Consider the following 11307-nt stretch of genomic DNA (forward strand, 5'->3'; position numbering starts at 1 on the left):
AGATCAATCCAGTATCTATGTTCAAAAGACTAGAAACATCCAAAATATTCTTAATCAAATAAACATTATCAAATATAGATCTGTTAGGTATACAGTATGTTTGATCAATATGGATAATATCCCCAATTACTTCTCTAACTCTATTCGCCAATGTCTTTGAGAGAATCTTAAAATCAGCACATAGTAGTGAAACAGGCCGCCAATTTTTAATCTCTCTTAGATCACCTTTTTTCGGCAGGAGAGTGATGACAGCCCTCCTGCAACTCACTGGCAGGTGACCTTCAGCTAGGCTATTGTTAAACACTTCCAGTAAATCATCTCCCAAAACCTCCCAATATTTTTTATAAAAATCAACTGGGAGACCATCAATCCCAGGTGTTTTACCATTTTCCATACTTTTTAGAGCTGCGTAAAGTTCTCCTTTAGATAAAGGCCTCTTTAATTTAGTATTTGCATCTTCTGAAACTTTAGGCAAATCTTCAAGGAAGACTTTATTCAAATCATCCACTTCCTTGTACTCACTTTTATACAAATCAGTATAAAACAGTCTAGCCCTTTTTCTAATCTCACTCAAAACTGTTAGCTCCTGTCCACTATCTGAAAGGAGAGTATGAATATACCTACTTTGGCCACTCTTTTTTTCTAAACAAAAAAAATACTTAGTAGGGGAATCCCGGGATACATTGAATGTGTATTGTTGGCACAGTTTTTTCCCACAATCCCACCATTGTTGAATCGAGGTATACAAATTTTTCTTAACCTTAAAGGTTTTCCAAAACTCAGAAAAAACCTCCTTAAAAAAATTATCTTCCAGAAGAGAAACATTAAGATGCCAATACGCACTTTTAGATTTTATATTGGCAATAAAACCAGTAAAAATGACAATGGAATGATCAGAAAAACATACTGATTTAATATCACAACTTTTAACAATATTAAATTGATGTTTAAAACAATAAAATCTGTCAAGCCTGGCCAATGAAATAGAATTTTCTCTTGTCTGTGCCCAAGTATATTGTCTCTCATTCCCATTAAAGACTCTCCAAATATCACACAGGTCATGTGCATTGCTCAGCTTGATCATCGCTCTCTGTGATGGCATGTGTGGCTCTGAATGATTTCGATCTAAATTGTAATTTTCAGTACAATTAAAATCCCCACCCATAAACATGTAATCTTCAGTCTGACAATTTGACAGTATAGTGTCAATTTCATTCAAAAGAACCACTCTATTTACCCCTAAAGTAGGAGCATAGACATTAATAAAGACTAAACTTAACTTCTCAAACTGTGCTCTTACAATCATTAAATGCCCATCCACCACATTTTCAACTTTATATGATATTGGCATAAAATTCTTCTGAAAGAGAACAGCCACTCCTCCACTAACTGCAGTTTTATGGCTCATAATAATTTCACCTTCCCATTCCTTCTTCCATTCAATTTCATTAGCACAATCGCTATGAGTTTCCTGAATCATCATAACATCGATTTTTTTTTGTTTTATCAAATGAAAAAGAATTGCCCTATTTTGAACGTCCCTTGCTCCATTTAAATTCAAAGTACCTACTTTAATTCTGCTCATAATAGAAGAATAAAGTGTCTGTACAGGACAACAAACAAAGAGAAGAAAAACAAGGAAGAAAAAAAATTCAAGCAATCTCAAATTCTTCATTAAGCATATTTAGTTTAATTTTATGCAGTATTTTCTTTAATCTGAAAATTTCTTGTTCTGTAAATCCACCATCCCCTGTATCCTTCATCAAAATTTTCGCTGAGTCTAAGAACCTTTGCCTATCTGGGAAAAAACCTTCTACTTTCACCCCTTTCATTCCTTTAGTGTTCTGTAGAAAAGTCTTTATTTTCTCCAGCGTATAAGCAGTTCTTCCAGATCTCCTTACAGCCACAGAAGAGTCTGAAGACTCACTCTCACTTCCAGGAGCAGATTCATCAGGACAACTAGTTTCTGAATCAACCTCAACCTCCTTAACATTTAAACCACTGTGATCTGCCATTTTCTTAGCTTTTTTCCCTTTTCCTCTTTTGTTTGTCTTTCTCTTAATTGCGGGAGTTTTAAAGCAAGATTCATCCTCCACCATATCCAAATCATCACCACCCGCCTCAGCTACAACAGCAGCAACATTGTTTTCCTGTAGGCCTACTGATTCATCTTTTCCTACACCATTTGAAACAATATCTACGACCGCGTTTACCACATTATTTACCTCGTCATTTACCACAGTATTTACCTCGTCATTTACCACAGTATTTACATCGGGATTTACCACAGTATTTACATCGACATTTACCGTAGTATTCACATCCATCATCTCCACAACTTCACTACCGTGTTTCTCCGCAGCGGGTTTGGGATTGTGCGCTCTATCCCCACTCGCGCTCGTCCCTTCATTAGCCACATTATCCTGAGCTGTACTCTGTATTAATTTATCTGGGCATGCCCTAATAGTATGACCTTCCTTCCCACAACCAAAGCATTTCATCATACTTGAAGTCGCGTAAATCACATAATCAAAATTCTCAACTTTGAATTTCATAACAAGATTCAGTTCTTCATTTTCATTATTTAAAATCATGAACACATGTCGTCTAAAAGATACCACATGCTGCAAACTAGGAGAGTTACACCGCATTGGGACTTTTTTAATCTTTGACATGATTTTACCATGCCTCGACAGTTCTCTTTCCAACGTATCATCTTTAATGAACGGCGGCACATTTGAAAGTGTTATTCTTTTTGCCGGTTGCACAAGCGGCATCACCGGGGTAAAAGTATCATTGATCACAATGCCATTCGCTACCACTAAGTTCACTTTTTCAATGCTGTCTAAAAACAACACAACCGCGCCATTCATTCGAGACGCAGATATTATACTCTCACATCCCACCACATCTGCCACCGCTAAACTACACTGCTCCACTGAGCATTGTGCCTCAGTGAGTACTTTAATCCCATGCCGTCTACTCAGCTTATCAAAAGCCGACGACGCCGGTACCGCCATGCCGGCCAGCAAAAGCAGGCGGCCACGTACCACAAAACTACTGTTCTCAATAAAAACCTTTCTTTATACTACAAACCATAAAATAAAGAAAAAGAAAAAAACAAAAATCCATAAACAGCAACAACTGATAGAAAAGTTAGAGAGAACTCACACACTCCGTTGGAAACGCACTCACTCAGACGCCAACTCCGCCCACTCACTCAGCATATGCGCACAGAGAGAGAGATCAAAAAGAAAAAAGAAAACCAAAAAACACCAACGAAATGTGGTTTGACAGTGAGTGCAAACATATCCGAACAACAGTACGAAATCTTTCAAATCAAAAACACAGAGATCCTGACAATGAAGAACTCCGCCATCAGTATCATGAAGCTCTTAGACTGTACAAACAAACCCTAAGAGTAAAAAAGGAAAAACACACAGAACAATTATTTCAAGAAATGGAGGAGTCAATAAATACCAGTAACTTCTGGAACAACTGGAACACTCTCTATAGACCACAGCAGGAAGAACTGGCCATTCAAAACGGGAACATATGGAGGACACACTTTGAAAATCTGTACAAAACAACTGAAACAAATCCTGCTCGAAATGAATTAAAAACCAAATTAGAAATCCTGAAAGAAAAAATTAAAGACAACCAGAACCCCCTAGATTTCCCAATCACTGTAGATGAGCTTACAGAGAGACTACATGCTTTAAAACCCAACAAGGCATGTGGCATTGACGGAATATTAAACGAAATGATCAAATACACAGATGACAAATTCAAAACCGCAATAATCAAATTATTCAATATTGTTTTGAGTGTAGGATATTTCCCCGACTCCTGGAACCAAGGCCTGATTACACCGATCTTTAAACAAGGAGACAAATATGAGCCAAACAATTACAGAGGCATATGTGTCAATAGCAACCTGGGGAAAATATTCTGTTCAATTATTAATGTAAGATTACAGAACTTTCTCAAAACCCACAAAATTCTGGACAAAAGTCAGATTGGTTTTCTGCCCAAACACAGAACATCTGACCACATCTACACCCTCCACACCATCATTGATAAACATGTATACCAGAATAAATCTAAAGTCTTCGCTTGCTTTATTGACTTTGAGAAGGCTTTCGACTCGATCTGGCACGAAGGACTCTTCCTAAAACTACTGGAAAATGGGATTGGAGGGAAAACATTTGATCTGATAAACACCATGTATAAAAACAACACGTGCTGTAAAAATAGGGAATAGTCGAACAGAATTTTCCCCCCAAAATCAAGGAGTCAGACAAGGTTGCCCATTGAGCCCCACTCTATTTAACATCTATATAAATGAATTAGCCAAAGCCTTAAATAACTCCACTGCCCCCGGCCCAACCCTGACGGACTCAGAGATCAGATGTCTGCTCTTTGCAGATGATCTAGTCATTCTGTCAGAAACAAAAGAGGGACTACAACAGCTCCTCGACGTCGTAGAGACATTCAGTCTAACGTGGGCTCTCAAAATGAACTTAGCTAAAACAAAAATAATGATTTTTCAAAATAGATCCAGGTGTAGAGAAAAGAAATATGTCTTCAGAGCAGGAAACCAAGTCCTCCAACACACCCACGAATACACATATCTGGGACTAAAGCTGAGTTCAACAGGGAACTTTAATCTGGCTGTGAATGAACTGAAAGCGAAAGCAATGAGAGTCTTCTACATGATTAAAAACACTATTCGGCATGAAATTCCAATTCAAACCTGGCTAAAAATCCTAAAAGCAATAATCGAACCCATTGCTCTGTATGGCAGCGAGATATGGGGACCTCTGAAAACCCAAGATTTCTCAAAATGGGAAAAAGAGGAAATCGAAACTCTGCAAACCCAAATTTGTAAAAGCATCCTAAAAGTTAACAGAGCGACACCAAACAACTCGTGCAGAGCTGAATTAGGACAATACCCCCTGCTGATCACTATCCAGAAAAGAGCTGTGAAGTTCTACCAGCACCTGAAGCGCAGTGACCCGAGCTCATACCAGGCTGAGGCCCTGCGGTGTCAGGAGCAGAACCGGCACCGGAGCGCAGTGACCCGAGCTCATACCAGGCTGAGGCCCTGCTGTGTCAGGAGCAGAACCGGCACCGGAGCGCAGTGACCCGAGCTCATACCAGGCTGAGGCCCTGCGGTGTCAGGAGCAGAACCGGCACCGGAGCGCAGTGACCCGAGCTCATACCAGGCTGAGGCCCTGCGGTGTCAGGAGCAGAACCGGCACCGGAGCGCAGTGACCCGAGCTCATACCAGGCTGAGGCCCTGCGGTGTCAGGAGCAGAACCGGCACCGGAGCGCAGTGACCCGAGCTCATACCAGGCTGAGGCCCTGCGGTGTCAGGAGCAGAACCGGCACCGGAGCGCAGTGACCCGAGCTCATACCAGGCTGAGGCCCTGCGGTGTCAGGAGCAGAACCGGCACCGGAGCGCAGTGACCCAAGCTCATACTAGGCTGAAGCCCTGCGGTGTCAGGAGCAGAACCGGCACCGGAGCGCAGTGACCCAAGCTCATACCAGGCTGAAGCCCTGCGGTGTCAGGAGCAGAACCGGCACCGGAGCGCAGTGACCCGAGCTCATACCAGCTGAAGCCCTGCGGTGTCAGGAGCAGAACCGGCACCGGAGCGCAGTGACCCGAGCTCATACCAGGCTGAGGCCCTGCGGTGTCAGGAGCAGAACCGGCACCGGAGCGCAGTGACCCGAGCTCATACCAGCTGAGGCCCTGCGGTGTCATGAGCAGAACCGGCACCGGAGCGCAGTGACCCGAGCTCATACCAGCTGAAGCCCTGCGGTGTCAGGAGCAGAACCGGCACCGGAGCGCAGTGACACGAGCTCATACCAGCCGAACCCCTGCGGTGTCAGGAGCAGAACCGGCACCGGAGCGCAGTGACCCGAGCTCATACCAGGCTGAGGCCCTGCGGTGTCAGGAGCAGAACCGGCACCGGAGCGCAGTGACCAGAGCTCATACCAGCTGAAGCCCTGCGGTGTCAGGAGCAGAACCGGCACCGGAGCGCAGTGACACGAGCTCATACCAGCCGAAGCCCTGCGGTGTCAGGAGCAGAACCGGCACCGGAGCGCAGTGACCCGAGCTCATACCAGCTGAAGCCCTGCGGTGTCATGAGCAGAACCGGCACCGGAGCGCAGTGACCCGAGCTCATACCAGCTGAAGCCCTGCGGTGTCAGGAGCAGAACCGGCACCGGAGCGCAGTGACCCGAGCTCATACCAGGCTGAGGCCCTGCGGTGTCAGGAGCAGAACCGGCACCGGAGCGCACTCTCACAGCTGATGCTGAAACTACAGCCAGACCAGCACAGCACTATCTGGCCCAACCAAATTATTAAATTACAAAAACAAAATTACATTACCTATTGGAAAGATGCTACTAAATCACAAAAGAAGATGGAACTCTATTTACACCTGAAAAGAGACTATACACCAGCAGAATACCTGAGCTGTGTGAAAGAGCATAAAATGAGAAAGACTCTGACCAAGTACAGGCTGAGTGACCACAGTCTGGCTGTAGAGAGAGGCCGGCACAGGCAGAGATGGCAGCCGAGAGAGCAGAGACTGTGTTCACTGTGCTCTCAGGGAGAGGTGGAGACAGAAGAACACTTCCTGATACACTGTGATCACTATCACAGCATTAGATCAGACTATTTCACTAGATTCCAACAACTAGAACCAAATTTTATGGCACTACCAAATTCAGAAAAATTAAATCATATTTTGGGTGAGGACTCCAGCTCAATCACAACAGCAGCAAAATATGTGACAGCCTGCCACAAACTACGAGAGTCAGCCAGAGGACAAAACCAAAGTCAGAATCATCCTTATCTCGTCTGAATGTTGGTACTAATGTACATAGGTGTTTTTTTTTCCTTTTTTTTTTTTTTTTTTTTTTCTTGTTTATATAAATGTATTCATACATTTGTTTACTGATTGATTTATTGAATTTATTGATTATTTGTGTATGTAATGTCCATTTATGTAATGGCCAATGCTTTGGCAATACTGTACAAGTCATGCCAATAAAGCTCATTTGAATTTGAATTTGAATTTGAATTTGAGAGAGAGAGAGAGAGAGAGAGAGAGAGAGAGAAAGTGAAAGAGAGAGGACAGAGAGAGAGAGAGAGAGAGAGAGAGAGAAAGTGAAAGAGAGAGGACAGAGAGAGAGAGAGAGAGAGAGAGAGAGACTTTTTGACTTTTAAAAACACTTTAATTTACAAAAAAATTAACAAATAAACCTAAAAATCAACCAAAAAAAAAAGAACATAAAAAACATTAACAATTACAATTCTAATTACCAATTAAATACCAGATTCCCTGATTCACTTATAGTCACCAATACCGCTCCAAAACCCCATCTCCATTCAAAATAAGCGACATTATTAGTGTACCGATAATAAGTGTATTCAATGACCACTCTTGACTTCACCAAAGACTTAAAAAGAGGCACCATGCTTACATCCTCTCCAGCATTTTTACACTGATGTGTCTTATAAATTGCTAGTTTAGCTTGCCCTATTAAAAAATTGGCAAGTGTACACTGTTGCTGCCAAGACTTCTTATATCGGCAACCCAGTATAAATAGACTATCGGTATACGAGAAACCCAATTTTACAATGATTTCTCCCAACAATTCAAACAATGGACAGAGTCTAAGACACTCACAAAACATATGAAAAACAGTGTCAGTTGTATTACAAAAAGGGCATACCGGTAAAACAGTCTCATTAAGCTTTGAAATAAAAGAGTTTGAGGCAATAATACAATGCAATAACCTCCACTGAAGGTCCCCGCATCTTTTGGAGATAGGGGGTTTATACAGTAATCTCCAAGATGGATATACCTCATCAGAAATAGAAAGCCAAGTCCTCCATTTAGTGTCCAGTCTTTGTTTCAATTGTCCAAGATGTACAGACTTCACACAAATATGATATAACTTTTTTTTTTCAATACAAAAAAACAAAACAAATCCCCATAACCTTTCAGTAAGTTTGTTGGACTTGTATCGTCAACTGATTCCCAATCTTTAAGGACCACCTTAAATTCAGGAAATGTCTGAGGAATAAAACCATTCAAAAAAACATTATTTATAAAAGAAGTCAACATCGGAGGAAAAGAGGCCTTAAGATTCCTAACTAATCCCTCCACAATTCTAACAGAAGTTAGCCCAACTTGATTAGCAAGTTCATATTCAGTTCGCCATTGGCCTTTTGTTAAATCAATCAAGTCCATAACTTTTGTAATGCCAGCATTCAAAAATTTGGTGATTAAAGATGAGGACACATTAAATGGCATTTCAAAGAGAGGATTAAAAAAAAGAGGTTCTGCAATACCATAATGCTCATCCTCTTTTCTTAGCAGTTTAAAACAATCCCATGATTTAATCACTGATCCATAGAAACTGAAAGGCAAAAAAAGTGTCTTCTCCACAAAGGATTTCTGCATTAGGAACAACTGCTTGTCAAGACCAATTCCTCCAAGACTCTTGAGTATATGCAAACCAATAACAACCCAAGGCACTTGATCTGAACAGTACAGGAGTTTTTGCAATGTATGCAATCTCATTGCCATAATCTTAGATTCCAGATGTATTAATCCCTGCCCTCCCTCTGCCACCGGGAGATACAGGACACCTGGAGGAAGCCAATGGCAACCATCCCCAAAAAAATTAACAAATGCTTTTTGAACACCAATAAGTAGTTCTTTGGGAGGATCCAAAACAGTACATTTATGCCATATCATTGAAGCTGCCAAGTTGTTAATAACCAAACATCTCCCTCTGTAAGAGAGTTGTGGAAGAATCCATCGCCACTTCTGGATTCTAAGAATCACCCGGTCAAATAGCCCTTCCCAGTTCTTTTCTGTATAACTATTAGTCCCAAAGTAAAGACCAAGGACTCTAAAGCCATCTCGGGCCCATCTACATTGCTTTGGCAGCTGGCGAGGTCCTCCACCCGACCATTCTCCCAACAGCAAGGATGCACATTTCCCCCAGTTGATACATGCAGATGAAGCTTTTCGAAAGCTATCTAAAGAAGAGATCAATCTTGAAACATCTTCCGAATCTTTTATAACTACTGTTATGTCATCTGCGTAAGCTGTAAGTTTAACTGGATCTAGACTGGGGAAAATGGGAATATTTACACCATGTAGTTGCCTCCTAAGTGAAACCAGGAGAGGCTCAATAGATATTGCATACAGGAGACCTGACAGAGGGCACCCTTGCCTTATTCCCCTGGTTACAGAAAAAGGCCTAGTAAGGGAACCATTAAATCTTAACATGCTGTAAATTTCATTATACAACATCTTAATGAGAGAAACAAAATAAGGACCAAAACCAAAGGCTTCCAGGGTCTTAAATAAATATTGATGATCCACCCTGTCGAACGCCTTTTCTTGGTCAAGCGAAAGAAAACCAATGTCCAAATTATGCATTTTAGCAACAGTAATGGTATCTCTCAACAAAAAGAGATTGTCAAAAATCGACCTTTTAGGAATACAAAATGTTTGATCTTTATGAATGACTGATGCCATACATTTTTTAAGTCTATTAGTCAATGCTTTTGACAATATCTTAAAATCAGCACAGATCAATGATACTGGACGCCAGTTCTTTAGACACCCAAGATCACCCTTTTTTGGGATTAAGGTTAAAATTGCCCTTCGACAACTCAAAGGAAGAGTTCCTTGCTCAATACATTCAAGAAAAACGCCATATAGGTCTTGTCCGATTAAATTCCAGAAAGACTTAAAAAACTCTGCTGAAAGTCCATCCAACCCAGGTGATTTCCCAGAAGACATCTCCTGAACAGCTTGAGAAAGTTCTCCAAATGATAAAGGACTGTCCAAGTCATCATGTTCCTCTTCAGATAGCTTAGATAAATCATATAAAAATTCATCAGCTACAGCTCCATCACATTCCTCGGAACAGTATAAATCCTCATAAAAGGAAAGAGCATATGCTTGAATTTCCCGCTGATCAGTCGTAACTCCACCACATGGAATCTTCAATTGATGAAAGATCTTCTGTTCTCTTGACTTTTTTTCAAGTCCAAAAAAAAAAACTGTTGGAGCATCCATGTCATTCAGCTGAGCAAACCGGGTCCTTAGAAGAGCTGTTTTTCCTCGTTCCTCCAATAAGTTCTTTAAAAGGATCTTATCTCTTGCAACAGAGTCAATAAAGGATGAATTATTGTGGGTAGAGTCACTGCTTTGCCCAAGAATATCTTTTTCAAGAGACTTCATTTCTTCTTTAAGGGCTCTAGTACTATATGCAGAGTACTGTTGGCAAAAAGTCTTAATTTGTGCTTTACCGATGTCCCACCATTGACTCAATGACTGAAAACTGCATCTCTCCTCTCTCCAAGTTTTCCAGAAAAGATTAAAAGAGTGAATGAAGGTGCAATCCTGCAATAATCTATTATTAAAGTGCCAATGTGACTTGGATAATCTAGGAATAGAGACAGAAACTTTAATAGATACATAGTGATGATCTGATAAAAAAGATGGCGAAATTGAACTATTAAAGAACCTTCCCCTATTGCCTTTTGCAACATAGAAACGGTCGAGTCTAGCTCCTGACATATTATTTAAATTAGCTTTTAACCATGTGTACTGTCTAACCCCAGGAAAGGCCTCCCTCCATAAATCAACTAAATCATGATCGTTAAGTAATTTCTTTAAGCTCTCAGCAGAAGGTGGATGAGGTTCATCATGATTTCTATCCAGATCTGGATTAACAGTACAATTAAAATCACCGCCAAGAACAAGAATATTTCCTTGAGGACACTGTGATAAAGCATGAGAAAGTATTTTAAAAAACATAATACGTTCTTGACCAATATTTGGAGCATACACATTAAAAAAAGAAAAATGTGCATCACCCAAAGCAATATCAGCTCTCAAAATCCGACCAGGCACAACCTCAACCATATCTGACTGACTACTAACAAATGGAGAAATTAGAATGGCAACACCTGCACTAAGGTTTGTTCCATGGCTTAACAAAACATTGCCTTTCCAATCACCAGTCCACTGTGTCTGATTCTGCTGATCCGAATGCGTTTCCTGTAATAAAATCACATCCGCTTTCTTTAAGCGCAAATAATCGACTAAAGCCACTCTCTTTTCTATACCCCGACAACCATTAATATTAAAAGTTCCAATGTTTAAGGTTGTCATGAGGAAAGGAAAGAAAAAAAGAAAAAAAGCCCAAGATATCACCCTGTTAATAAACATGACTCTACTAGTATTTCTTAGAACTGATTTT

This window comes from Squalius cephalus, assembly GCF_949319135.1.
Source record: "Squalius cephalus genome assembly, chromosome: 7".
NCBI lineage: Eukaryota > Metazoa > Chordata > Actinopteri > Cypriniformes > Leuciscidae > Squalius > Squalius cephalus.